This window comes from Herpailurus yagouaroundi, unplaced genomic scaffold (genome assembly GCF_014898765.1).
Source record: "Herpailurus yagouaroundi ecotype Mexico unplaced genomic scaffold, PumYag 186, whole genome shotgun sequence".
Taxonomy (NCBI): Eukaryota; Metazoa; Chordata; class Mammalia; order Carnivora; family Felidae; genus Herpailurus; species Herpailurus yagouaroundi.
This window is the reverse complement of record NW_024412417.1, coordinates 42789251-42815150: the sequence shown is the minus strand read 5'-3', so window position 1 is coordinate 42815150 and position 25900 is coordinate 42789251. Positions and strand designations below refer to the sequence as shown.

General features: G+C 42.6%; 1 long non-coding RNA gene across 1 annotated transcript; it reads left to right on the top strand.

Annotated features, from left to right (window-relative positions):
• Positions 1–7101: 7101 nt before the first annotated feature.
• LOC121043236 (uncharacterized) lies at positions 7102–19101 on the top strand. The gene is made up of 2 exons (XR_005796753.1): positions 7102–7260; positions 17398–19101. It is a non-coding gene; the product is annotated as an uncharacterized LOC121043236 (long non-coding RNA).
• The last annotated feature ends 6799 nt before the right edge of the window (positions 19102–25900 follow it).

Sequence of the window (25900 nt, the reverse complement as noted above, 5' to 3'; positions counted from 1 at the left end):
TCCCGTTTCCTTCTGACAAGATGTAACTATCCCACCTATAAAGAAAAACATGCTGGGACACTTGGTTGGCTCAGTTGGTTAAGCATCCGACATTGGCTCAGGTCATGATCTTGAGGTTTGTGAGTTCAAGCCCCGCATAGGGCTCTGTGCTGACAGCTCACAGCCTGGAGCCTGTTTCAGATTCTGTCTCCCTCTCTCTCTGCTCCTACCCCCATTAGCGCTCTCTCTCTCTCTCTCTCTCTCTCTCAAAAAATAAATAAACATTAAAAACACACACACACACATTAATTCCCTCCCTGAAAGGGAACGTCAGTCAGTTCTGACATGCTACTTTATTCATCTCTGGATAATATTCTTTCCTTTTTGAACTGTGCCACATTACCCATTAGACCTCCTTGACTATAAATACTGAGATACAATTAACATATCTACAATTAGCAGGTGGAAAGGGGGAAATTTGTCAATGTATCACAAATATGTGTCTATGTTAAAATTAAGAAGAAATATTCATAACTATTATAGTGTTTATTTATGCAGCTGGGCACATGTCTGTACCTGGTAGTTATAACTTCCTTCCCTCTCTCTTATTCCATATTTCCTTTGCCCCCAGCAAACACCTCAACTGTTCATGGTTCCCTAACTAGAGTTCCAAATCTTCATTCCTGAAGAGTCTGGGTTATTAGAACGTCTATGCGTATTGGACTCTTTAGAGTTCCGTTAACTCTTATTCATGGGGCATGGAAATATTAAGGGGCATCCTTGGAAATTTCCGGCATTCCAGACATAATCTTCCTTATCCATATTGTGTATAGGAACCCAACTCCTCTTTGATGGTCAAGATCAAGCACTCCAGCCAGAATAGCAATTCCATTTCTTGCCTGTTGGGTTCACTGACCTGAGAAGCACACAGTGATCCAATGACACCCCCCTGCCAAACACACACTTTCCAGCTTAATAGACTATTGCTGTGTTCCCTGATGAGGACCTTCCTTAACCAGATATTGAGGTTTTGATTGAAATGTCTGAACTGAACATTGTCTTACCTCAAGTTCTTTGCCATACCAAGAAGCAACCCACACCTCTATATTATTACTTATTCTGCCCAAAGTGTTCTAGTATAGCAGATCCTTGGTCAGCCGAAAGGATGCCTTCTGTGCGGGATTACAATTTCAGAGGGGATAATTGGTGTAAGTGTTGTCACAGTTGGCTATGAACTGTCAATGTCCCTTTTATAACTGATAGAATGAACATCAGGCTCTTTAAATATAATAGTATTGGAGAATCAATTTCAGATTCTCATCTTTAAATTTATGTTTCCCTGGAAACACTTTGAGGACTAATAATTGAATCAATAGAGTTCCCTCAGAGAAGTGAAGAAGTCGAATATTATATTACAAGTAATTTTACATGAAAATTAAACATTACACAATTGTGAGAGAAGCTGAGGGAATAAAAGTCAGAAAAAAAAGAAGAAAAAATATTGCTAAAGAGCCCAGACATGGGTGAAGGAAGATTGAAGGAAGCTAGACATGTTCACTTTTTGAAATGGAAATACAGGTGGGTTTAAGGTAGAAACCTGTATCACCCCTGTTCCTCTGAGTCTCGAAAGACACACTGGCCGTTCCCTCTTGGGGTGCATGATGGCATCCTGAGTCTCTGAGCCCCACAAGGTTAGTGCTGCCTGACTCTTGAGAACAGACTCTCTCAAGAGATTCTGAACCCTTCCTTGAATAGCTCCGGACCCAAAATACTTCCTTAACAGTTGGCTCTTCTGAAACTAGTCCCAGTGGGAAAGGAAAGGCCGGAAGCAAACAAAGTATCTGTGAAAATATCGTTAGCCTTAAAATATGTCTGTTTGGAAATAACTTTTCCTCGTGTGTTTGGCAACATAGGCACTCCTCAGGCCCTATCAATAAGATGGCCCATTAATCCCTGAGCAAAGACTAATGGTCACCCCATTTTTTTTTTTTTTTGCTAGCAGAAATGACCTCTAGAGTCTAAAGTTCACAATAATCTTTTTTTTTTTTATGTTCAGGGCTGGTTTTTTTAATCAAGATGCAAATAGTGTTCATATGCTTGTTAGATCTCGTAGGTATATTTGTAGATTCCGCTACCCATCTCTTGGACTTTAATTTTTGCAATTTATTTATAGAAGAAATTGATTATTTTTCTGGTAGACTTTTCCAGTGTGTGGGCTTTTACTGATTGTGTTTCCACTGTGGAGTTTACCATTTTCCAGGGTGCTTCATATTTTCTGCAAACTGATAGGTGGATCTAGAACTTGGTCAGTTTTGATCCTTTTGGGCAAGACTCCTTCATCCAGCAGGAGGCACGCCATGTCTGATGGTCTCTTTTATGGTGATGTCCATCTTCATTGATGATTATTGGCTAGATCCATTCCTCCATTAAACTTGCAAAACAGCTATATCCTAATTTTACTCTTCCCTCCTCATTTGGGGGGCATTCACTACTGGTCAGTGAGACACAATGGACATCTCCTGGTGGACAGAAGCAGGGCAGGCTTCTAGGCCAGCTGTTGCTTCTTCATTAAGAGAGAGGTGCTGAGGAGAGCACACTTATATCTTCCTGTTACAGGCGTCGTTGTATGAAGACCTAATCCTTGGAGTTGTCACAGCTATTTTACAATCGTGTTTTATCATCTGTTGGGACATTGCCAATAGATTAAGGAAGCAGATTTTTTCAAAAAATCAGAAAGGACAGAATTTTATGACATGCTTGAGGTGCGAACCAAATCTAAACCTCCTGTCATCTCATAAAATAAAATAATCCATGTTATTTAAAAAAAAATTTAAATGTTTTTATTTACTTTTGAGAGGGAGAGAGAGAGAGAGAGAGAGAGAACTAACAGGGGAGGGGCAGAGAGAGAGGGAGAGAATCCCAAGCAGGCTCCACATTATCAGTGCAGAGCAGTGAGATCATGACCTGAGCCGAAATTGAGTCAGACGCTTAATCGACTGAGCCACCCAGGCGCCCCTGATCCATGTTATTTTAAGTCACATTCATTCAGTTATTAACTTACCTGTGGCCAGACGTGTGCTAAATAATACAGTGTCGGATGTGCATTGGTTACATTCTTACGGTGTTCATGTGCACTGATATATAACGTCCATCCCTCACCTACTAGATGGTGATCCACGCAGCAATATAGTCTAGTATGGACATGAGCTCCATTAAATAGAGCCAGTAATCTTAATTGACCCCATCTAACCCAGATCCAGCCCTCACCATAAATACCTTTGACGCTTTGATCTATGCAATTGTTAAATGCAGCATCCTATGGAACTCTTTATTTAGAGCTGCAAGGTGTCAACAAATGTGATCCTCTCATTATATAGAGGAGGACCAAAGGAGTAAAATTATTTCATGTTCAAGTATGGGATCAATAAGATTACAATATGTTCACCCAATGCTCCACACGGCAATAAGAAGTATTCTAACATTGTATTATTGATATTCACTTTGTACTTCCTCTCAGACTGACTCTATTTCAGGATGCCTATGTGTATTGAATCTGGTTTCATTTGTACCTGTATCCTGTCTTGTAATGCTTCCCATTGATTTATCTATGGCTCACATATTAACCATCCCTTCAGCCAGCAGAGGTTCTCAGAATCCTTTCTGTGTCTGAGATCTCAGAGTTATCTGGGAAAGGCAGACAGATGATTTCTTTCAACTAAAAATAAAGAATCCTAACTCCCAGGAATTGGTAAACTCTTTGGGTTGCAATGACTGTTTTCTCCCAACTTATGGTAAGAAAAGAATTTCAAGCCTCTTTCCTGCCTAGGCTGTCTCTGCCTGGTGCCTGATAAGTCACCCTCAGGGGAGAAGACATTTTTTAAGTAATTTTTTAAGTTTATTTATTGATTTTGAGAAAGGGGGAGATGGAGGCAGAAAGAGAAGGAGAGAGAGAATCCCAAGCAGGCTCCTCACTTTCAGCACGGAGCCCGACACTGGGTTCGGTCCCATGAACTGTGAGATTATGACCTGAGCCAAAATCAAATGCTGGGGTCTTAACCGACAGAATCACACAGACCCCCTGGGAGAAGGTATCTCTAATTGGGTCAACATCTGAGACACTCATTGGATTGCATGTAGTATGAGGCAGGACTCCTGGGTCTTAAAGAGCAAGACTGGAAACTCTGTCTCTGCCAATCTTCAGAGCCTTCCTCACTCGGGGCAGCCAAGTAGCTAACTGGTCTCCCTCAAGATTAGTCATTTTACATTCATTCCTTCTTGTGCTTCTTTCCTTCATCTGGTAGTCAACAAGATGGCAAAATCCACACATCTTAGATGGATAGGAGAAATAGGAGCCCCAAACCTACTATATTGTCAAAAGCCTACAATACATCATCCAAGGCCGACTTTACAAGAACTCTGCGTCGTGAAGTGAGCACTTGTGCATTGCTCAGCGGAGAGATACTGTGGTGCTTCCTCGTTAGGTTTCCATGTTTACCTTCTGTTGGAACACCAAGGAGAGGAGGCTGATAGTTCGACATTCCTTGTTCTCCGCATATAATTATACCGCAATTACAATAAAACCCATGGTGATTCATACCGTATTTGTTCAAAACACGGAGGCAGAGGCAGAGAATGTGAAACGCTGGTCGTTGGTTTTCCCATTTGGGCAGGTGGAAACAGGTGTCGGCGAGTGCACATCAGAAATTTCTCTCTTCCCTTATGCTCCGCAGAGTCCCAGGAAAGCTCCCTCCCCAACGGGTAGAATGTCGTTAGGGTGGCTTTTAACTCTCCCCCAAATTCCTCTGAGAAAGGAAGATTTTCTATAATTAGGTCTTCCTTGCCTGCCTACTCGGATTTAATTTTTTTTTTAATAAACTTCACTTTTTAAGGGTAGTTTACAGAAAACTAAGAAGATAATACAGAGACTCCCCATATACCTCATACCCAGTTTTCCCGCATGTGTAGCACATTTAGTACAACTGCAAATATTGTTACATTTCCTAACACTGAGATATTATTAGTATGAAATGTCTATACTTCGTTCAGATTTTCCTTAGTTTTTGCCTAATGTTCTCGTTCTGTTTCAGGGTCTTACCCGAGATGCCACATCACATTTAGCTGCCGTGTCTCCTTAAACTCCCCGAGTTATAACCGTTTCTCAGATTGTCCTTGCTGTAGCTAACCTTGGCAGTTTTAAGGAATACCGATTGGGTATTTCCGCAGAATGCTCTTCTACTGGGGCACGTCTGATGTTTCTCTCGTGATTAAACCGGAGTTAAGAGTTTGGGGAAGGAGGAGCACAGAGGGGAAGTGCTAGTCCCATTAAACCACATCAAGAGCACACACTGCCACCGCTGACGTGAGCCTGATGCCCGTCTGAGGGGGCATTTTGTAGGTTGCTCAACTTCATGGTTGCTCCTTGTGTGCAGCACACGCGTAAGACCAGTGGGGGTGGTTAGGCTCCACTTCCTCCAGAGGGTAGTGGCTACATAAATTATTTGGAATTCTGCATCAAAGATTTTTATTGACTGATTGACTTAGATATTTATACCAGTGTGGCCTCATGGATGTTTATTTTATACCTTGGGCTATAATATCAACCTACTTCGTTAAGTTTGCTCCCCAAGTTGTTCTGGATTGGGCCATTGGAAGCTCTTTATTTGTTCCCTACGGTCCCCTGACATACAACCTCATTGTGGTTTTCTTTTTGTTTGTTTTTGCTCCGTGCATTTTGCGTTAGCGCTTCTTACTTTCTGGCTGCAGGAGATACATCAGGCTACTCTTGTGTATTTCCCGCCCGGGTCCTGGAATCGGCCATTTCTCCAAGGAATCCTTGTCTCTTTGCTGAGACGATTGATTAGAAGCCAAGACCTGGGTGCCTGATGTTGATGAACTAGGATGTGCTTTTCCTAGTTCAATTATCACCTTATCTGCATTATTTTCTCTTTGTTTTTGGGTCTTGCACTTAATTTTAATATTTAGGAAGTAAATTAACAATTTAAATTTAAAATATCGTGTTTTTCTCCTCTATCCTCCTTCTCACTTAGAGTTTGAGTTGTGCGATTTACAACCAATTTACAGCCAGTCTGCCCGGCTACATTTGAATCTCAAATAGACAAGTTTTAGAATAAGTATGTCCCATTCAGAGGTTGGTTCACACTCGTACTGAATTAGTTAATTAATAGTTTATCCAGAATTGAAACTTGGACGTGTGTCTTATATTTTGCAGATTCTACTGCAAAGAGAAAGAATAAGTTGTGGATTTTAGTACTGCCACCAAAACAGTGACGTTCGCCAAGCCCCGAAGACTTAAGTTCTGAGTCACCTTGAGGTTAGAGGGGGAAGCATGTGATGTGAATGCTTTTGCAGACAGGCAGTGCAGGGCGGTGGTCAGGGGTGCAAACTCTGTATCCAGGCTCCACGGCAGCTGTCGTGGTTTGACAGATTTGGAGATATATGCCTACATGTCAGTGTGTTTATTTGAGGGTTCCTGGACCCGGATGCAACACGGGGGGTTCCACCACCAACAAAGGGCAGTTCTCTGCAACACAAGCTGGATGTCCTACAATTCAACTCCATTCTGGTGCCGTCTATCGGGACAACATCAGACCCCACTGGTGAAGAGCTCTGTACCCTTCACATGCCAGTTGCAAATGCAGATTGTTACCTGTACTCCTGACTGGCTATAAATCAGAGATTTCCATGACCCACCCCACCTGCTTTAGGTTCATCTCATTTACTAGAATGGCGATAGAACTCAACAGAAATATTTTACTTACTAGACCAGCAGTGTATTGTAAACGGATATAACTCGGGAACAACCAGAGGGAAGAAACGTGTAGGGCCAGGGACGGGACAAGGGCACAGACTTCTGTGCCCTCTCCAGGCACCCCACTCTCTCCACAGCTCCATGGGTTCAACAACCTGGAAGCCTTCCAAACTCTATCCTATTGGGTTTCTGTGGAGGCTTCGTTACACAGGCACGATGGATTAGATCGTTGGTCATGGGCACCTGATTCAACCTCCAGCTCCTCTCCCCTCCCCCAGAAGTCAGGGCGCAGGACTGAAAGTTCCAACACTTTAATCACAAGATGTGTTGCCCCGGCAACCAGCTCCCACTCATGAGTGCGGTCCAACAATCACCTTATGAACATAACAAGAGATACCTTTGTTGCTCTCATCATTGAAAAATTCTCAAGGATTAAAGGAGCTCTGTGCCGGAAACGGGGATGAAGAGTAAATATATATTCCTTATTCTACGTCACAACATCACAGTGACGGGTAAGAGGGAATGCATGTCTGGGAGAAGGAGTCTTTGTGGCATTTAAGTGTGTGTGTGTCAGCGGGAGTTGGTGTCTGTGTATGTGCGTGTGACTATATCATGCTGGGTAGTGATGTGAGGGTATGTGTGATGGCAGAGAGAGCTGTGTAGCAAGCGGCGTGGGAATATTTTCTTCCTATTTGAGCTTTTGAAATTATTAAAAAGTTGGCTAACAAGTCATAAATGGTTTTCCTTGGATTCTGACTAACTAGAATTTTGCTGCAAAAAATATGAGGCATGCGCCCTCTCTCCTGCCTGACGGGGGCTTCATGTTCCTCTTCTTTCACGCCCCCCCCATCCTATAAGCCAAACATTAGATGTATAAAACCGAGCAAAATAAGGCACTCTTGACAGAATCCGTGCTTGACCTGAGAGAAAAAATGTGGTTCAGCCAGGATCCTCGTCTAGAAAATATGTTCATCCTTTCTGAAGTCTTGTGACTGAAGCAAGGGGCCCCGGAAAGAAAAGTTGACACTATATTGTGGAGCGATTCGGACGGGGTTCGCAACATCCTGAGAAGTTTCAAGCAAATCTGGCAGCCAGCTCCACACGCATCTGCAACAGAACACTGACACTCAGGTACACACACACCTTTTATCACCCTTTCTCCTTTGTTTTGCTCTCCTCTGAAACCTTCTCAACTTCGAAGCGGAGAAGAGATCTGGCTTGATCTGAAGAAGGGCCGTACGTTGGAAGGTTGATATCACTCAGAGCCCGTGGGACAACAACATCAATTATTTACAGTATAAAATATAGAGTGTTAATATTTTATTTCATGTCAAGAACCACATGCTAAAAGGCAGATGCTACAATGCGTTTCAGAGGTATTTGAAGACGGTGTGTGAGGTATTCAATGTAAATAATATATTTCCCTTTAAGCACAGAATATACATTACTCACAAAGGCTTGGATCAAATTTGTAAAATAAATATAAAAAGCAACATAAAATTCTCTTAATAGCTGCTTAATTCATGAGGCTTCTTAGCCCTGGACGGGACAATGCAGTGTGCAAAGCAAAGGCAGGGGGCTGGAGGCATGATTATCAAGCTATTGGTGAGGACGAGACGGGCCCATGGCTCTCCTTTCCAGACAAAATAGAAATACCAACTCAGAGGCATGTTTTTTGTATGAAGTTAGCTAACATAGAGTGTAGTCTTGGCTTCAGGAGTAGATTCCCATGATCGCCACTTAAATACAACACCCAGTGCTCATCCTGACAAGTGCCCTCCTCAGTGCCCATCACCCATCTCCCCTCCCCCCACCCTCCCACGCCCATCAACCCTCAGTTTGTTCTCTGTATTTAAGAGTCTCTTATGGTTCGCCTCCCTCTCTGTATCTTATTTTTCCTTCCCTTCCCCCATGGTCATCTGTTAAGTTTCTCAAATTCCACACGAGTGAGATTATATGATATCCGTCTTTCTCTGACTGACTTACTTCATTTAGCAAAATGGCCTCCAGTTCCATCCACGTTGTTGCAAATGGCAAGATTTCATTCTTTTCAGAGGCATCTTGATACCCTGTCTGCACTCTGGCTCACTCTGCATGGCGCAATGTAGAGAAAGTATGAGCGACAAATTAAATCGATTTGAAATATAAGTCCCTGAAGAAAGAAAAATATCAAACTTGGAAGTAACAAAGTAAATTAACTTAAAAGATATTTCCCACAGTAATCACATAATGCAATTCATATTATTTTACAATTTTATATATTTTAAATTGAGGACTTTTCTGGGAAATTATTTCGATATGATGAATATCCCTTTGCTCTTGTATGCTTTGGCCTACGAAAGCAAGGATGGAGATTTGATGTGTGTGAGAGATATTACATATTACATATATATTACCTATATATATGAGTGTGTATAAACATACACGTTTCATGGATGTTTGTACTTCATTTTCATTGTACAATATAAAATGACTTTCTGAATTTTGCTTTCAAGTACATGAAGATTGGAAAATGTTTCTGGTTAGTGCAGAGTTATGATTCGCTTTCTCTAATTTTTTGGTCATATGGATTAATTATAGTTAATTTAAAACTTCCAGTTTAATGGAAATGTAAAATAAAACTTTATCCAATTTCAATCCCTGTAGCATTTTATGACGGCATAGATCATGATTCCTTCCGCTTGCCAACTAATATGATTCGATATTTTAAAAACTGCCAATCTATTCTGTAAAAAAAGTACCACACAGGTTTGATTTTCTTTCTTAGTAGCTAGGTTATCTTTTTATTGTATTTGTAATTTGTATCTAGTCTTCTTGGAAGAACGTTTAAGTTGTGGAACTTTAACGTTTCTTAAATATTTCATTTATTTTTGATAGAGACAGAGCACAAGTGGGGGAGGGGCAGAGAGAGAAGGAGACACAGAATCCGACGCGGTATCCAGGCTCCGAGCTGTCAGCACAGAGACCCACGCGGGTCTCGAACTCACAAACTGCTAGAGCATGACCTGAGCCAAAGTCAGATGCTTAACCGACTGAGCCACCCAGGTACTAAGTTGTAGAACTTTTAAAAATTATGTTTTTCAAATTTATTTGGAGGTATTCGATACATATTTTGGACAATTCAGCATATATTTTTCCTCAGCATTTTCCTTGTTTTTTAACAGTTGTGTATGAAGCTGTTTTTTTTTTTTTCTTTTTTTTTTTTCAACGTTTATTTATTTTTGGGACAGAGAGAGACAGAGCATGAACGGGGGAGGGGCAGAGAGAGAGAGGGAGACACAGAATCGGAAACAAGCTCCAGGCTCTGAGCCATCAGCCCAGAGCCCAACGCGGGGCTCGAACCCACGAACCGCGAGATCGTGACCTGAGCCGAAGTCGGACGCCCAAGCGACTGCGCCACCCAGGCGCCCCTATGAAGCTGTTTTTAATACAAATGAAGTTAAGGTTGATTCAGTTAAAGTTTTCAATCTTTTCCTGCATCGATTTTACTTTCTGTGTCTTTGGAAAGAAAACTCCTTATACTGATATTATAATCATGTGCTCATATAGTTTCTTGTAACACTTTTGAAGTTCTTTTTAAAAGCAGCATTCTTTGGGGCGCCTGGGTGGCGCAGTCAGTTAAGCGTCCGACTTCAGCCAGGTCACGTTCTCGCGGTCCGGGAGTTCGAGCCCCGCGTCGGGCTCTGGGCTGGTGGCTCGGAGCCTGGAGCCTGTTTCCGATTCTGTGTCTCCCTCTCTCTCTGCCCCTCCCCCGTTCATGCTCTGTCTCTCTCTGTCCCAAAAATAAATAAAAACGTTGAAAAAAAAATTAAAAAAAATAAGAAATAAAAAAATAAAAGCAGTATTCTTTAATCATTTATTTGTGTAGATATTTCAAGGGTTGTTCAACTTCATTTGTTCTCCAAATCCATGACCAAATGACCCCAAACAACACATTGATTAACTTGCTCCTTCAGGATGGGAAAGGCAGAACTTCCTTGCACCACCTGCATGTAATGCACGGTCCATCTCGCTAGGGGGCACCATCCACACGGACGTCAATAGGGTCTGTGCCCATGAGGGTTGTAGAAGGGCTCTCTCCCTCTTAAATTCCAGCTCTTCACTGACTTTCCAAATGCATGCAAATTTATTTTATTTATGGACTCTCCCTTGGGTTCTAATGACCAGTCTGTGTGCAGTTTGCATTAATATCACTTTCCTTTAATTAGTTAAACTTTACATATATATATATATATTTTTTTTTTATTTCTGATCAAACTAATCTCATTTTTAATGGAAATATTAGTTAGCTTCTTGCATTCTTCTACATTTTCTCTTCCATATTAATTTTAGGAACACTTTGTCAAAGCCCATGAAAAATGCTATTGGGATGTGATTAGGATTGCTTTAGATGTATAGATCAATTTGGGGAGGAAGATGGTCTTTACAGTATTGATTCTTGTCATCCTTGAACGAAGTAGATTTCTTCATTTACTCAGGTATTTTTTTAAGTAGTTAGATGAGCATATTTTCCTTTTCTGTCATAATATTTTAAGGAGATGGAGTAGTTTCTATTATTGAAGCTTCCTTGCATTTTTAGAATTAAAATATATTTTTAAGCTTGGCCTTTTACTGTTTTTTTTTTAAACGTATTGCTGAGCTGTGTTATTAATGCAGGGATGCTCGTTATCTAAGTATTCCTAATGGGAGTCAGCATTTGAGATTGCCTAGAAAGAACCAAAAGGAAAAGAAAGTACTCTAGGGGTCTGATGAATTCTATTAATCCCCACTCAAACATTCCTCTCTACTTAGCACTGAGCGTCAATCATGGCTATATAGTGAGCCTTGGTCTATCTCTAGCCGATCGTCAGAGATTCTAGTCATCTGATAAATACAACATAAACAGATTGCAAGACAAAATGACAGCTATTCCAGAAGATGTAGACATCTAGGAGTTAATAAAAGCATTGGAAGTATGTGCAAACCATTAACTCATTGAATAAATATTCATAAATCGATGGTTATATGTCAGGAATTCTATTGTCTGTTGGGATATAACAGCTCAGCCAAATGAGTAAAATCCCTGCATCATTTACAGATCATATTCTATCGGGAGACGCAGACAATGAACGAATTATAAAATTAAAGTGCCAGTTAGTGATGAATGTTCTCAAGATCTGCAAGAGCAAATAAAAAGCAAAGTAGAAGGACAGTGTTTAAAGGTGGGGAGAGTAGTAATTTTGGAAACACTAGCCAGGGATATCACATGAAAACAATTGAAAAAAATTTCATCATTTCAACTAGATTAAAAAAAAATTAAGAGGAGAAATAATGAATGTGAGATATGTACTTTAATATCAAAAGATTAAAAAGTTGTTGGAAAAGATGTTGAAACTCTCAAAAGTGGCAAAAATATCCTTCCTTCGATGATAATATGCAGGAAGCCAATACGGAGTAAACAGAAAACAGGGGAATTCTGTTGTGTCGTGACTTTAGGAAAATAACAATAAAAACACCAATAACTCATACAACTTGAGTTCCAATATTAATATTTCTAATAAGTGTATTACAGCAATAACAACAGAGGTTTGATTAAATGCGATGACTTTCAACAAACTACATTTTAAAATTTAGTTGCACTTTGTCAGAGTAAAATCTAAATAATCTAAACGTCTCTTGATGCTTTTCTCTGAAATGTTGGTCACTGTTTTAATTTGTTGCAATTTAGTAGCATTTCTGAGTCTCCCTAGACTCAGCTCATGAAAGCCCCTGGTTTTTAATTGGAATTTATGAGTTTGAATGTGTAAGTTACGTTGGCTTATATTTCTCTCTCTTTCTGCCATTTCTTAAAATGTTTATTGATTGATTTCGAGAAAAAGAGAGAAACAGGGAGGGGCAGAAAGGGGGAGAGAGAATCCAAAGCAGACTCCAGACTGTCCGCACAGAGCCCAGTATGGGGCTCAAACCATGAGATCGTGACTTGAGCGGACACCGAGAGCTGGATGCTTAGCCGACTGAGCCAGCTGGGTGCCCTTCTCCTTCTGCCATTTTATTGCAGTGTGGACAGTGAAGTTTTTGCAGACCTTGTAAAATGTGGACTAGAACTTTACATCTTTTTCTCTGTCCTTAAAAAATTTTTGTAATAAATGTATGTGAGACACAAGCATTTTTAACATTTGATCCTATAAACCTTTTTGGGCCGGTGGCATTTCAGGGATTCATAATTGACACTTAAGTTTTCTTTTTTCCCTTGTACTCAAGTGTTCTAATTTGAACCAGGCAATTTTTAATTTTTTTTTCACATTTATTCATTTTTGAGAGTGAGAGAGACAGGGCATGAGGGGGGTCGGGGGGGCGGGGCAGAGAGAGAAGGAGACACAGAATCCGAAGCAGGCTCCGGGCTCCGAGCTGTCAGCACAGGGCCCGACGCGGGGCTCGAACTCACAGACTGGGAGATCATGACCTGAGCTGAAGTCAGACACTTAACCGACTGAGCCACCCAGGCGCCCTGTGCACTGGGTAATTTTGATACTGTTTTCTTAGCATGGTGTCTACATTGACTAGGTATTGAAATATAGTGCTCTATTATTATGCATATTTCTATCTCACGCAATTTTTGAAGTCTTTAGACAACGAAAAGCACAAATATTAGGTGTATGATCTTAACAAGCGCATACCCCTGTATAACTTATCTCTGTCTCACGACATAAGAATTTCCTCGATGCCTCTTCCCAGGCAATTTTCACTCCTGCAGAGTCCCAAACACCTTTCTGTTTTTTGTTCACCATACATCGGTGTCGTCTGTTCTGTGGAACATCCCATGAATGGCCTTATAAAGAGTGTACTCTTTTGCACATTTTATTTTAGGCTTATCTCACCTGGCAAAATTCCTGCAAATTGCGTCTGCCCTTTGTTAGCTCACTAGTGTCTCTCTCTGGGGATGAGCTAGAAGCTCTTCTGGGTTCTTTCCGGTTCCACCTTCTGCCTCTTCGCGGGGCCCCTTGAGATCTTCCAAGGCCTCTCATGCATAGTTTAGAAGCCAGAGTTTACATTAGGATTTCTCATGTCTCTCGCTTTCTGTAGCCCCTTTCTCTCATCTTTTATCATCTGTCCTTCCTGCTTCTAATTTTTGACGTTGACACCACAAAGCCTGACTTTCTACCATTCGAACAGTTTGTGGAGACTGAGGAATCATCTCATTGCAAACAAAACAAAACAAAACAAAACAAAACAAAACAAAACAAAACAAAAAAACAGAGAGAGAGAGAGACAAAAATACAAACAAACAAGCAAACAAAAACACACACAGTTTCAAATCTCTCCTGGTACAGCAGACAGTGCTCTTATTTCTTCCCCCCTTGGGAGACTTACAAAAACGTTTGTTGTTTTAATCTTTTGTGCAGATTTTATAAGTGTTACTTATGGGCAAGGGCCTCACTAGTAAAAGCTGTACATACTACTCCATGATTTTTTTTAACGTTTATTTATTTTTGAAAGAAAGACAGAATGCAAGTGGGGGAGGGGCAGAGAGAGAGGGAGACACACAACCCGGAGCAGGCTCCAGGCTCCAAGCTGTCAGCACAGAGCCGGACGTGGGGCTCGAACTCACGAACTGTGAGATCATGGCCTGAGCCGAAGTGGACGCTCAACCGACTGAGCCACCCAGGCGCCCCCATATATCACATGATTTTAAAAATCTTTCCAGATAATCTGTAAATGTTGCCTCTCCAAATATCCAGAGCTTTGACTTTTTGTTTTACTTCCTGGGGGCTTTCTTTGAATTTGTCTCTAAACTGGTGAATCAAATTGATGTTTATTTTTATTTCAGATGATACTGTTCTCGTTTTATAGAGGCAGTATGTGTTCAAATCTTTCTGAGGGCATCAATTATTTTTTAGAAGTTTTATTCCACATTATACATAAATATTTCACATGAGAGGCAGCATGCAATGGGAGGCTTGGGAATTCAATCTGGGCCTGTATTTTATCTTTACCTCGAAAAATCTATGGAAATTTGGGAAGGCTGCTGTATGAATCAGAGTCCAACCAAAGAAAATAAAATATTAGCCATAAATAATGTAGATGGGTTTCGCACGGGGAATTGGATTCACAGGTGATGAAAGAGATGAAGAGGGGAGGCCAAGCAGTGGAGGGGAAGGAAAGTGAGATATTACCAGGCAGGGAGCCTCTATCATCTCTCGGTGGCACCAAGGAAGAGGGTGTTGTCACCAGGGTCTGGGCCATAAGAAAGCAAGGGGGACCTGTGTGCTGAGAGATGACCCTTCACATCAGACACAGCAGCCCTAAGACACACAGCCTGAGGCTGAAAGAGGAAGAGAGAAAGGCCCTTGCTTTGCTTTTCTCCTACCTCTCAGTGCATTTCTAGGGCTTCCTGTTGGTCAAAGCTGTAAGATCTTTGGCACAGCTGCTCGGGAGATGGGACCTGAATCCAGGGATCAGAACAGGGCAACTCCAGGAGCAAAGAGTGCCAGCCATAGCCCATCCATTTAAATCTCGATTTATATTGCTCTGAAGTGACGATCTTAATGCCCAACTCTAGATGTTTGAGGAAAATAATATGTAAAATAATAAGTGCCACTTCCTGGCTCATACCTAAGAAGTGATGTCAGGAAGTTTTCTGTATATAAACTGCATATAGCTGGTGTACTATAAGAAGAGATACACTGGGGGCGCCTGGGTGGCTCAGTCGGTTAAGTGTCCGACTTCAGCTCAGGTCACAATCTCGCATTCTGTGGGTTCGAGCCCCGCATCGGGCTCTGTGCTGATGGCTCAGAACCTGGAGCCTGCTTTGGATTCTGTGTCTCCTTCTCTCTCTGCCCCTCCCCAACTTGTGCTCTGTCTCTCTCTATCAAAAATAAATACATGTCTAAAAAATTTTTTTGTTTTTAAAAAGAAGAGGTACACTATTGCTAAAAATGTGGTTCTGTGTTGTAGATTGCAAAAAAAAAAAAAAAAAAAAGAGAGAGAGAGAGAAAAGGTTGTATGTTTCCCCCATTCCTTTATGTCAAGATACCATTTCTGCCCAGCTTGATCTGTAGATTGACTCTGGTGCCAAACAAACATGAAAAGATGCTCAAGATCATGTGCTATGAAGGAATTACAAATTAAAATAACAACAACATACGACCAGACACCTACGGAAATGGCTAAAATCTAGAACACTGGCAACACTGAGGGCTTAGAGCAACAGGAACTCTCACTCATTGTTGATCGAAACGCAAATGATTCTCTGGAAGGCAGTTTGGCAGTTTCATACAAAGTAGACCTACTCTTACTCTACAATCCAGCAATCGTGCTCCCAGGTATTTACCCCCAAAAGCTGGAAGGGTATGTCCACATAAAGATCTGTTCAGGAACGTTTTCATCAGCATTATTCCTCACTGTCAAAAGTTGGATACGATCAAGACGTACATCGATATGTGAATGGGTAAATACGCGATGGCACAATGGATACGATGGTACGATTCAGTGATAGAAAGAAATGAGCTATTCACTCATGGAGAGTCAGGGAGACAAACCATAAGAGACTCTTAAATACAGAGAACAAACTGAGGGCTCTGGAGAGCAGGTGGGTGGGGGATGGGCTAAACGGGCAATGGGCATTGAGGAGGGCACTTGTTGGGATGAGCACTGGTGTTATATGTAAGTGGTGAATCACTAAATTCTACTCCTGAACCCAATAGTGCATTATATGTGAAGTAATTTGATTTAAATAAAATCTCAGGGGAAAAAAAGGTCAGGGAGGAACCTTAAAATCTGGTTAAATAAAATAAACCCGTTTGAAAAGATTATATATGGCATGGCTATCCACTTATGTGACATGTGGGAGGGAAAAGGCAAATGGTAAGGAGGTTGTTGGTTGCTGGGGCTGAGGGTGAGGGTCAAAAGAAGAAGAAACAGGTGGTACAGGGGATTTGGAGGGTAGGGAGACTATTCTGTATATTAGTTCAATGGTAGATACATGGCATTACACATTTAACAAAGTCACAAAGACACAAGGACACAGTGAGTCCTGCTGGGAACGATGGACTCTATTAATAACAGCGTATCACTATTGGCACATCAACTGTAACAAAGGTACCACACAGATACGCGATATTAACAACAGGGGAAACTGTGGGCAGAGGGTGGGGGACAGTGAGTATGTGGGGGCATTTCTGTACTTCCTGTTTCAGTTTTCCATAAACCTAAAACTGTTCTCGGCTATGAGTTCAATTAATTGAAACAATTAACTTGCATTGTGAAAAAAACAATTGTCATGTTATTGTTGCTTTCATCACGAGTCAAGGTGCATCCCTCCCTCCCTTAAACCTGGCCTTGAGGGGCGCCTGGGTGGCGCAGTCGGTTAAGCGTCCGACTTCAGCCAGGTCACGATCTCGCGGTCCGGGAGTTCGAGCCCCGCGTCAGGCTCTGGGCTGATGGCTCAGAGCCTGGAGCCTGTTTCCGATTCTGTGTCTCCCTCTCTCTCTGCCCCTCCCCCGTTCATGCTCTGTCTCTCTCTGTCCCAAAAATAAATAAACGTTGAAAAAAAAAAAAAAACATGGCCTTGACCCTGTGATGTAATTTGGCCAATAGTACCCCTAGCAAATGTGAAGAAGCAGAGGTGTGACATGTGCTTGCAGACCGGATGTTATCTTCTCTACCACCAGGATCTCTTTTGCTACCAGGGGAAGCCCCGACTGGTCTAAGGAAGGCAGGAGCACAAAGAACTGAGGCCAGCCATTCCAGCTGAGGACCACTAGATCAACCCGCCGTGAGCTGACGGAGACCACCAAAGTCCCTCCAAGTGAGTCCAGTACAAGGTGAGAAACACCTGATTGAGCCCAGCCTCCACCTACACAGCCTACACGGAAAACCTACAGAATTATGTGTAAACAAAATAAGCATGGTTTAAAGTCATTGAAATTTGGGGTGGTTTTTCCCAGAGCAACGGATAACTGAAATATATGCACACCAATTGCTGGTTGCAAGTCTTCCACTGGCATACTGGAACCCCGAGGAAGTCACCTGGAAGTATGTCTCCCAGTTTTCTCGGCTGTAAAATAAAGTAGCCGAGCAGACGGCTGGGAGAGGCCACACACGTGTCTAGTTTTCTTCCAACTCTGATACGATATGATGACACGAAAGGAAGTTTGACTTTTTTTTTTCTCAGTTGTTTATCCTGTAAAGTTTTTCAAAGATCTCTTTTTCCTTTCCGAAGAATCTTGGACGACTGTTTCTAAATATCTCATTAGGATAGCGGACATCTCCTGTCAATGAACTGACCAAGAAGTTCAAAGAACTCTCAGAGCCGAAAGCCACGTCAAGACTAACGGTATCTGCTCTAGTGTTGACATCACTGTGGCCGACTGCACGGAAGGGCTAGCTTTGAAAACCTGAATGATTTTGCCTTGGATACCAGCCTGGTGGTTCTGTGATTCTGAGAAAGTCACTCAATATATGGTTGTTGGCCAGAAGATGCATATAAATGTATAAGGGTATCTTCCTCTGAGTTGGTATTCAGGGAAAGACAAATAACGATCGTGAGACATCATCCCTCGGCCATTCACACAGTAAAAGTTGAGAAGTGAAAAATCCCTTGGTCAGGAGGTTGCGTATCCAGAGAGCATCTAAAAAATACTAAAAAGTCTGGAAATATCTCAAATTCTCATTGACACAAGAATGGATACATGACGTAATGTATAGTCAAGATAGTGTTAAAACTTGAAATTAACAAGCCGCAGCTCCGTCGATAGTGTGAACAAAACATAGATGCATCGCTTTCAATAAAAAGGTGGGTCCCAAACAGACAGCATTAAGGCCTTTTCAAAATAATGATGGAGAAACAGCCCAATGCCAAGCGTACTTTGTTTTGGAATACATATAGATGATGAAAAAGGCGAAGCAAGGGAATTGTGTGCACGTAATTTGGAATAGTGGTTCTGCTGGATGGGGGCAGGAGGCACAGAGGATGAAGAAACGTCACATAGAGGCATCTACATTTTTACCTTGGTATTAAGTTGGGCAGAAAGCTTTTAGTGGTGTTTACTATTCACAGAGAATGAAGAAAAAAAGACCTTGACCGGACCCGTAAAGGAAGTGTCATATATCAAGGATTATAACTAATTCATTTTTGTGCACTTGACCTCGAACCCGTGAGGAAAAACATGTTAAGGACGTGAAACTCTGTAGTCGCCTAGTGTTAAGTGTAAAAAACGCACCAAACTATATATTCAACAGGACTCCAAGGACCTATCATGGTAAACAATAGCAGGGGGAGAGGAGCAAATGTGAGTCTCTAGATCATTTCCCTAGTTGCTCTCAGACACTATCTGAAATCTTCTGATAAATGAAACGGCTTTTAGATGAATGAGGATGTTGCCTCCTGCTGCCTTACATTTTATTGTCAGTCTTCAAAGACCTAATTCTTTTTTTTTCCTCTACCCCCGCCCAGTGACTCACTCCGTGATTAGTGAATAGGAATAGTTAACCGTTCAATTCACTGCACTTTGATATTCTCGCAAATATTCTTCTTTTTTTAATCCTAATTTTACAAAGGAAGGAAATAAGGCTCAGCGAGGCTAAGGAAATTGCCCGAGTTTCTATTGCTAAGAAGTGACAGAGAAGGGACATTAGTCTAGGCAGTGTGCTCCAGAGTTTACATTCTTAACCACAGCATCTTCTGTGGGGACCATAGGTGCTTAATCAATATTGAAAGGTAGATGAAGGATCCCAGAGTTCCATGCTCCAATGAACGTGGAGGGTTGCTCCTGCAGAAAAGCTTCATTAACAGTCCCCTAAATTCTCCAAATAAAATTCATCTCCTCGGTCTGGTCTTCATTGCTGAGATCCCAATATGCTGTGTGCCCATAGTTACATCCCGTGTTATTCCTGATACACGGAAAATATAATAAGGCCTCTGAACACTTTTTGAGTGAATAAGTAGCTTCCCTGGGGCCGGTATCTGGGATTGCCGTGGTCTTAGTGAGCAGGAGACATTCACCAGGTCTGTTGTGTATATGAGCCATTCCCTCAAGGATGTCAATAGACCCTGCCCTTGGGGCTCAAATGACCCGAAGCCATTAGCGCTCAATACTCGTGCCAGACTGTTTCCATCAATAGAAACATCTCCGGCAATCCATGTTCCCACTTCAAAGAAATATATCCAAGAGGAAATGACCCATAGGTTCCAGCAGTAGATAAAATTCAAGCACATACGGTACCATTACAGACCTCAGGGAATGCACTTTTCCCTCCTCAATGTCACGTGCTCAAGCTTTGGATATTGGGGTGCTGGGTGCTCTTCTTAGGTGCATCACTAAGAAGGCTGCAGCTGCTGAGACCCTGAGTGGCAAAAGACGAGGGTATATAAAGGAGCTAGAAAGGCTGCGGGCAGGAACCCTACTCAGTGGCCTTATATACTTAGATGAGTCAGCCTCCACTGCCTCATTTTTAAAATGAGAATGTACTGGGGCACCTGGGTGGCTCAGTTGGGTAGGTGTCCAACATTTTTTTAAACATTTATTTATTTTTGAGAGTGAGAGAGAGAGAGAGAGACAGCTAGTGGGAGCAGGGTAGAGAGAGGGGGAGACAAAGAATCTGAAGCAGGCTTCAGGCTCAGAGCTCCAAGCTGTCAGCACAGAGCCTGACATGGGGCTCAAACTCGTGGACTAGCAGATCATGACTTGAGCCAAAGCCAGACACCTAACTGATTGAGCCACCCAGGTGCCCCACATCTCTGACTCTTGATTTTGGTTGAGGTCATGATCTCACAGTTGTGAGTTTGAGTCCTGCGTGGGGCTCCTTGCTGAGGGTGGAACCTGGTTGGGATTCTGTCCCGCCGTCTCTGTTTACCCCTCCCCAACTTTCACTATCTCTCTCTCTCTCTTAAAATAAGAGAAGAGAAACAAGAAGGGAAGAGAAGAGAAGAGAAGAGAAGAGAAGAGAAGAGAAGAGAAGAGAAGAGAAGAGAAGAGGAGAGTCTACCAAACACAGGGTTTTGAAAACTACGGAAGTAAAGTAATTCCTACCCTCTTCAGAGTAGTTCTGATGCAGTGCCCTGCGTATTCATTCATATGCCTGGCCAATCGGTAGGGGGCCCACTTCTCAACACTGGGAAGCAGCAGAGAGGAAAACCAAGTCTCTGTGGAACTAACATCCTAGATGGGAGACCGACAACAAAGGAAACAGGTGCTTAGAAGGACAGAAAAAGTCAAGGCCAGCATTGTGCACGCAGTACTTCCTAGATTATAGTACATTTATGTAATGTATTTATGTAACGCTATATATATAATTTACATTACATACATATTTTTTTTTTACCCGATGCGCAAAGATAACTGGACCTTTAAGGATTATCTGAATTTACTGCTTTTGATGCTTGACTCTGCTCAGAGCGTCCCAGACAAGATCCCATTCTCTGTCTGCTTGAGATCCCCAGTGAGGTGGTGTTCATTTCCTTAGACCACATTTAACCTCCTTTTGAAGTATGTTCTACAGGGAAGTTCTTCCCGATGTTAGCAAGGATTTAGATTGCCCAGAACCTCTTGCCTTTGATCCTTGCTCTACTTCGACGTAGGAGATTTAACTCATCTGGCATGATGTCACCCTCACAGGAGGAGCCTTCACATCCACCTGCGGCCAAGAACCATCAACGACTCCAACTAAGAATGTTCTTTTGCCACGTGTTTTAAATGTGACTTGAAAGTGCCAGACACTGTAATGTGGAACAGGAACGCGGGTGATAATTGAAAAATGTCAAACCTGGAGAAATTCACGCTCTGGGTAAGGAGAGAGACACAAACAGATAAATTATAGTGTACTACTTTTCGTACTGGGGCAAAGGTAAACGCAGAGTGCCACAGGGGCAAACAGAAGTATCTCATTTCCAGGCTTTGGATTCCTTATCAATGTCCACAGAGAGATGCTCTAGAGAGAGGCCTGTCTTGAAAACGGAACCTTTTTTTTTTAATGTTTATTTATTTTTGAGAGACAGGCAGAGCACGAGCAGGGAGGGGCACAGAGAGAGAGGGAGACACAGAATCAGAAGCAGCCTCCAGGCTCCGAGCTCTCAGCACAGAGCCCGACGCGGGGCTTGAACTCGTGAACCACGACCTTGTGACCTGAGCCGAAGTCGGACGCTTAACCGACTGAGCCACGCAGGTGCCCGGAAAACTGAACCTTCAACTGTAGGGTCAGTAGAAAAGAACAGAAGCAAGAATCAAGTCGGTGCCACCTTAGCTGCAGGAAACACACGTGTGTCTGAATTGCAAAAACGTGGCTCTATGCATCTCTCTTGCATGGGCAAGAAAACTTGTTAAGTGTGTGTGTGTGTGTGTGTGTGTGTGTGTACGCATGTGTGTGTGACAGAGCAATTGAGAGGAAGGGACAGAGTGCACGTCGGAGGCACAAAAGGTTGCAAAAGGAGGAATGGGAAAGAACGATAAGCTGTACATTTCAACACTTGAGTCTTCTCCGCAAGTGGTCAAAGCGCTATATTTGTGAGTGACAAAGGTGCCCACGCCCATCTGTTAGCTCAGCTATGTGCTCACCAACACACATTCCCGTGGCTGGCTTAAAATAAGCTCAGGCTGCAAAGACATGTTGTGCATAAGCAATATGTTAGTCGCTTATATAACATTTATTTCCACAAGTGGCCCCGTGCCTGGCTGGTTCAGAGGCAAGAACACAGGAGGCACATCCTGCGTGGAACAAAGGGGCCGTGTGGGTCAGCCCTTTCCATTCGGGCAGATCTGAGTCCCGACATTCTCTCTGCCGTTTATTGCTCTCTGACCTCGGTCGAGTCACTTAGCTTCTCTGAGCTCCATGTGCATGAAAAGCCTTGGATGTGCCCTGAAACTCTCCGGGTGCTTATTTTCACAAGCACTGTCGAGACCGTGCATATGGAGAAGCGGCATGATGGAAGGGGGCTGGTTAAAAAGGTCATTCTGGAGGGTGTCTGTCTTGGGGCTGGGGCGGGTGCTGGCGATTAAGAAGAACTGTAGGCAAGTTCAAAGGTCTGTTCCAGTTCTCTAGTTGGCAATGTGAAAAGGAAGTTTGTGTTCTCTGAAGCCACCGCGCCAGGCTACCCGGCCCGTAGCAGGAACACGGACGCAACGGGAACCAACTTTGCCTGGAAAAGGGCACGGATGGCTTCACGGTGGAGGTTGTATTTAGCCAACACTTGGACCACAAGTAGGAGTTCTGCAAGCCAGAAAGAGGAGACGAGGTAGTCTGTGAAGAGGGGAAAGAGAACACGAAGGGGCAAAGACACAGAAGTGTGTGCCTCGTGAGGACAAGGTGCAATGATCCGGTGAGGTTGCTGTCCACGGAGGACGGGAAGGATGATGCACACAGCGACAGGGCTGGAGGTGACAAGATTAGGGGCAGATTATAAAGGCTCTGATTTGGCTCCCATGCTTCGTTTATTTATTTATTTTCTTCAAAGTAGGCCAGTTTGCTTGTGGGTGCCTGAGTTGCTGACTTACAAAAACAGTTCCAACTCCCACGCTCAACACTGGGTCACTGTGCCACCCTCACCCCCACCACTATGGTTATATCGCGCTTCTCTTTTTATATCTTTCCCAGCTTGCAAACACTTGGTCTCTTGCCCGACTGTCAGAACCACATCTCTCCATTTCACCTGCATTCTGATTCCTGACCTCTCAGACGTCCTTCTTGGCCTCTTTCTGCTCAGGACAACTCAATACTGTATAATTCTGCAGTGCCACGTGTCTCAGAGGCGTGTGCCCTGCGGCAGGCACCAGGGCTCTGGAATCCGACCTGTTGGTTCCATCAGAGGGGAGTCCTCCCCGACTCTAGCCACCTCCGCCGGGTAGAGAACCACGGGAGCAAACCTGCCCCATCCTTCTGCCGTGACCACCACTTGGCCACTTTAGAAGGTGGTAGATGAGGAGGAACCACACTGGCCCCATCCCTACAGTCATCTTCATGGGCTTCAGTTCAAATAAACTCTATGCGTTTTTCTTTTTTACTCGTTAGGGTTTCGTTTAAATTAAAGTTAGTTAACATATAGTGCAATATTAGCATCAGGTGCACAACACCTCCATTCAAGGAGAGGTGAATGGAGGTGTTGTTCTCTGGCATATGCATGACTGACTAGAAGACTCTCATTAGGTGATCAGTTGACCCACATTTCCCTCAAGCTGCTAGATGATGTGAAGACAAATGTGACCCAATTCCTCATTCCCTCCAGGTGTCTTAAGTTTTTCTTGGATCGTGTCAACCTGTATCTATAATTGACTGAATGATTCCAGTATTCATAAAGATGATAGTCCATAGATATTGAATCTAGCAACAACTACTTTTTGCAGAGATGAATACGGACCAATCTATCCCACATGGGTGAAAATAATGAATTTTGATGGTTTGCATGCCATGTGTGTATGTCAAGTGACATATCTTTCAGAAACATTTACCTGAACACACACTACTGAGCTGCTCACAATCTGTTCAGAGCATTTTTCATCCTGCAGGTAAAGAAATAATGTAGGAAAGAGGCACCCGGGTGGCTCAGTCGGTTAAGCGTCCGACTTCAGCTCAGGTCATGGTCTCACAGTTTGTGAGTTCGAGCCCCGTGTCGGGCTCTGTGATAACATCTCAGAGCAGGGGTCCTGCTTCGGATTCTGTGTCTCCCCCTCTCTCTGCCCCTCCCTGCTCCTGCTCTGCCTCTCTCTCTCTCTCTCTCTCTTTCAAAAGTGTAAATCAACATTAAAAAATTTTTTTTAAGTTATAAGGTAAGAAAGTTTACATGTTTTTCCCAGTGTTACTGCACTAATTTCTGCACAGAGTACATGTGGGGAAAGGGCAGTGGGGGTTCACTTTTTCCCAGAGGCTACACAAGTGCTTTTTGCACTAGACCACAGTCTTCCATCATATTTATATCTCTTACACTCACACAATTCATCACAGATCCCGGAATGCAGAAAGAAAAAAAAAACAATAAATTTAAGTATGGAGATTAATGAATAGAAAGCAGACAAATAATAAAGAAAACCAAAATCTGGCTTTTCTAAAAGATCAATCAATTGACCAAGGTCAAGTTAGAATGGTAAAACAAGAACAGAGAAGTCAAGTATTACCAATATCAGGAATGAAAGAACGCATATAAGTATAGCATTATCTACAGAAAGAAAATGAGAAGGAAATTAGTGAAATAGTACAACTTGTAATGAGAGACGGGAAGTCAAAACTTCTTCAAGAATATAGAAATGGTAATGATGTTCCTTGTCATCAAAAAGAGCTAGTTTAGAGGAGGTCTAATGCTGGAACATATCTGGAAATAACAAAGATCTATCTATCTGTACATTCAACTATCCATCTGCCTATTCGTTCATTCATTCATTCAATTCAGCTCTTGCCGAAAAACAACAACGTGTGAGATGTTACGGTAGTAAGAAGGTAAACACTTAATGACAAGACGTGCATCGTACTCTTTTCTTAAAGCTCACATTCTAGAAAAGAATGTCAAGATGTAAGCATACTACAGAGAAGTCACGCTTCAGTGGCACAGCACAGTTAGGTCAGCAAAAAAAAAAAAAAAGAAATTGGGGTTGTGCTCCTAAGTATAAACACGGAAGAAAAGAGTTCTACCCTTGCTGGGAGAAGAGAGGGGGAACCGAGGCAGGGGCATCTCTACACAAGATTTGAATACTTTCCTTGGCTCACAGGCAAAGATAAAGAATTCAAAATAATAATAATGCTGATAAAGAAAACGGGACTTAGTATTTGGGTTAGAATCCACTGCGCTGAGATGAAATGTCTTCCAAATCACCTCACTCTTTCATCAGTGTTGTTGGCCAGGCTGGGATTGGATCTCTTCTGCCAGCAGTGAAATGGAAAAGTGCAGGATTCGTGCTCTGGAAGGAAATGCCACTGCAGGGCCTCAGGAAGCAGGGACCTTTCCACCTGAGCCATCTCGATGATAGAATTCCAAATAAGGTGCTATTACTTCATTTGAAGTGTTGAGATACACACACACACACACACACACACACACACACACACACACTTTACCCAGGAGAGTCCCATCAAAAGAGAACAAATTCCAACAAGTCCTCAATCTAATGGATGGTAGGAACCCTAATCAGCTTGGAGCTCCATTACAAACGTGCAAAAGGCACTAGAACATTCATGCTCATTTGAGTTGTGCCA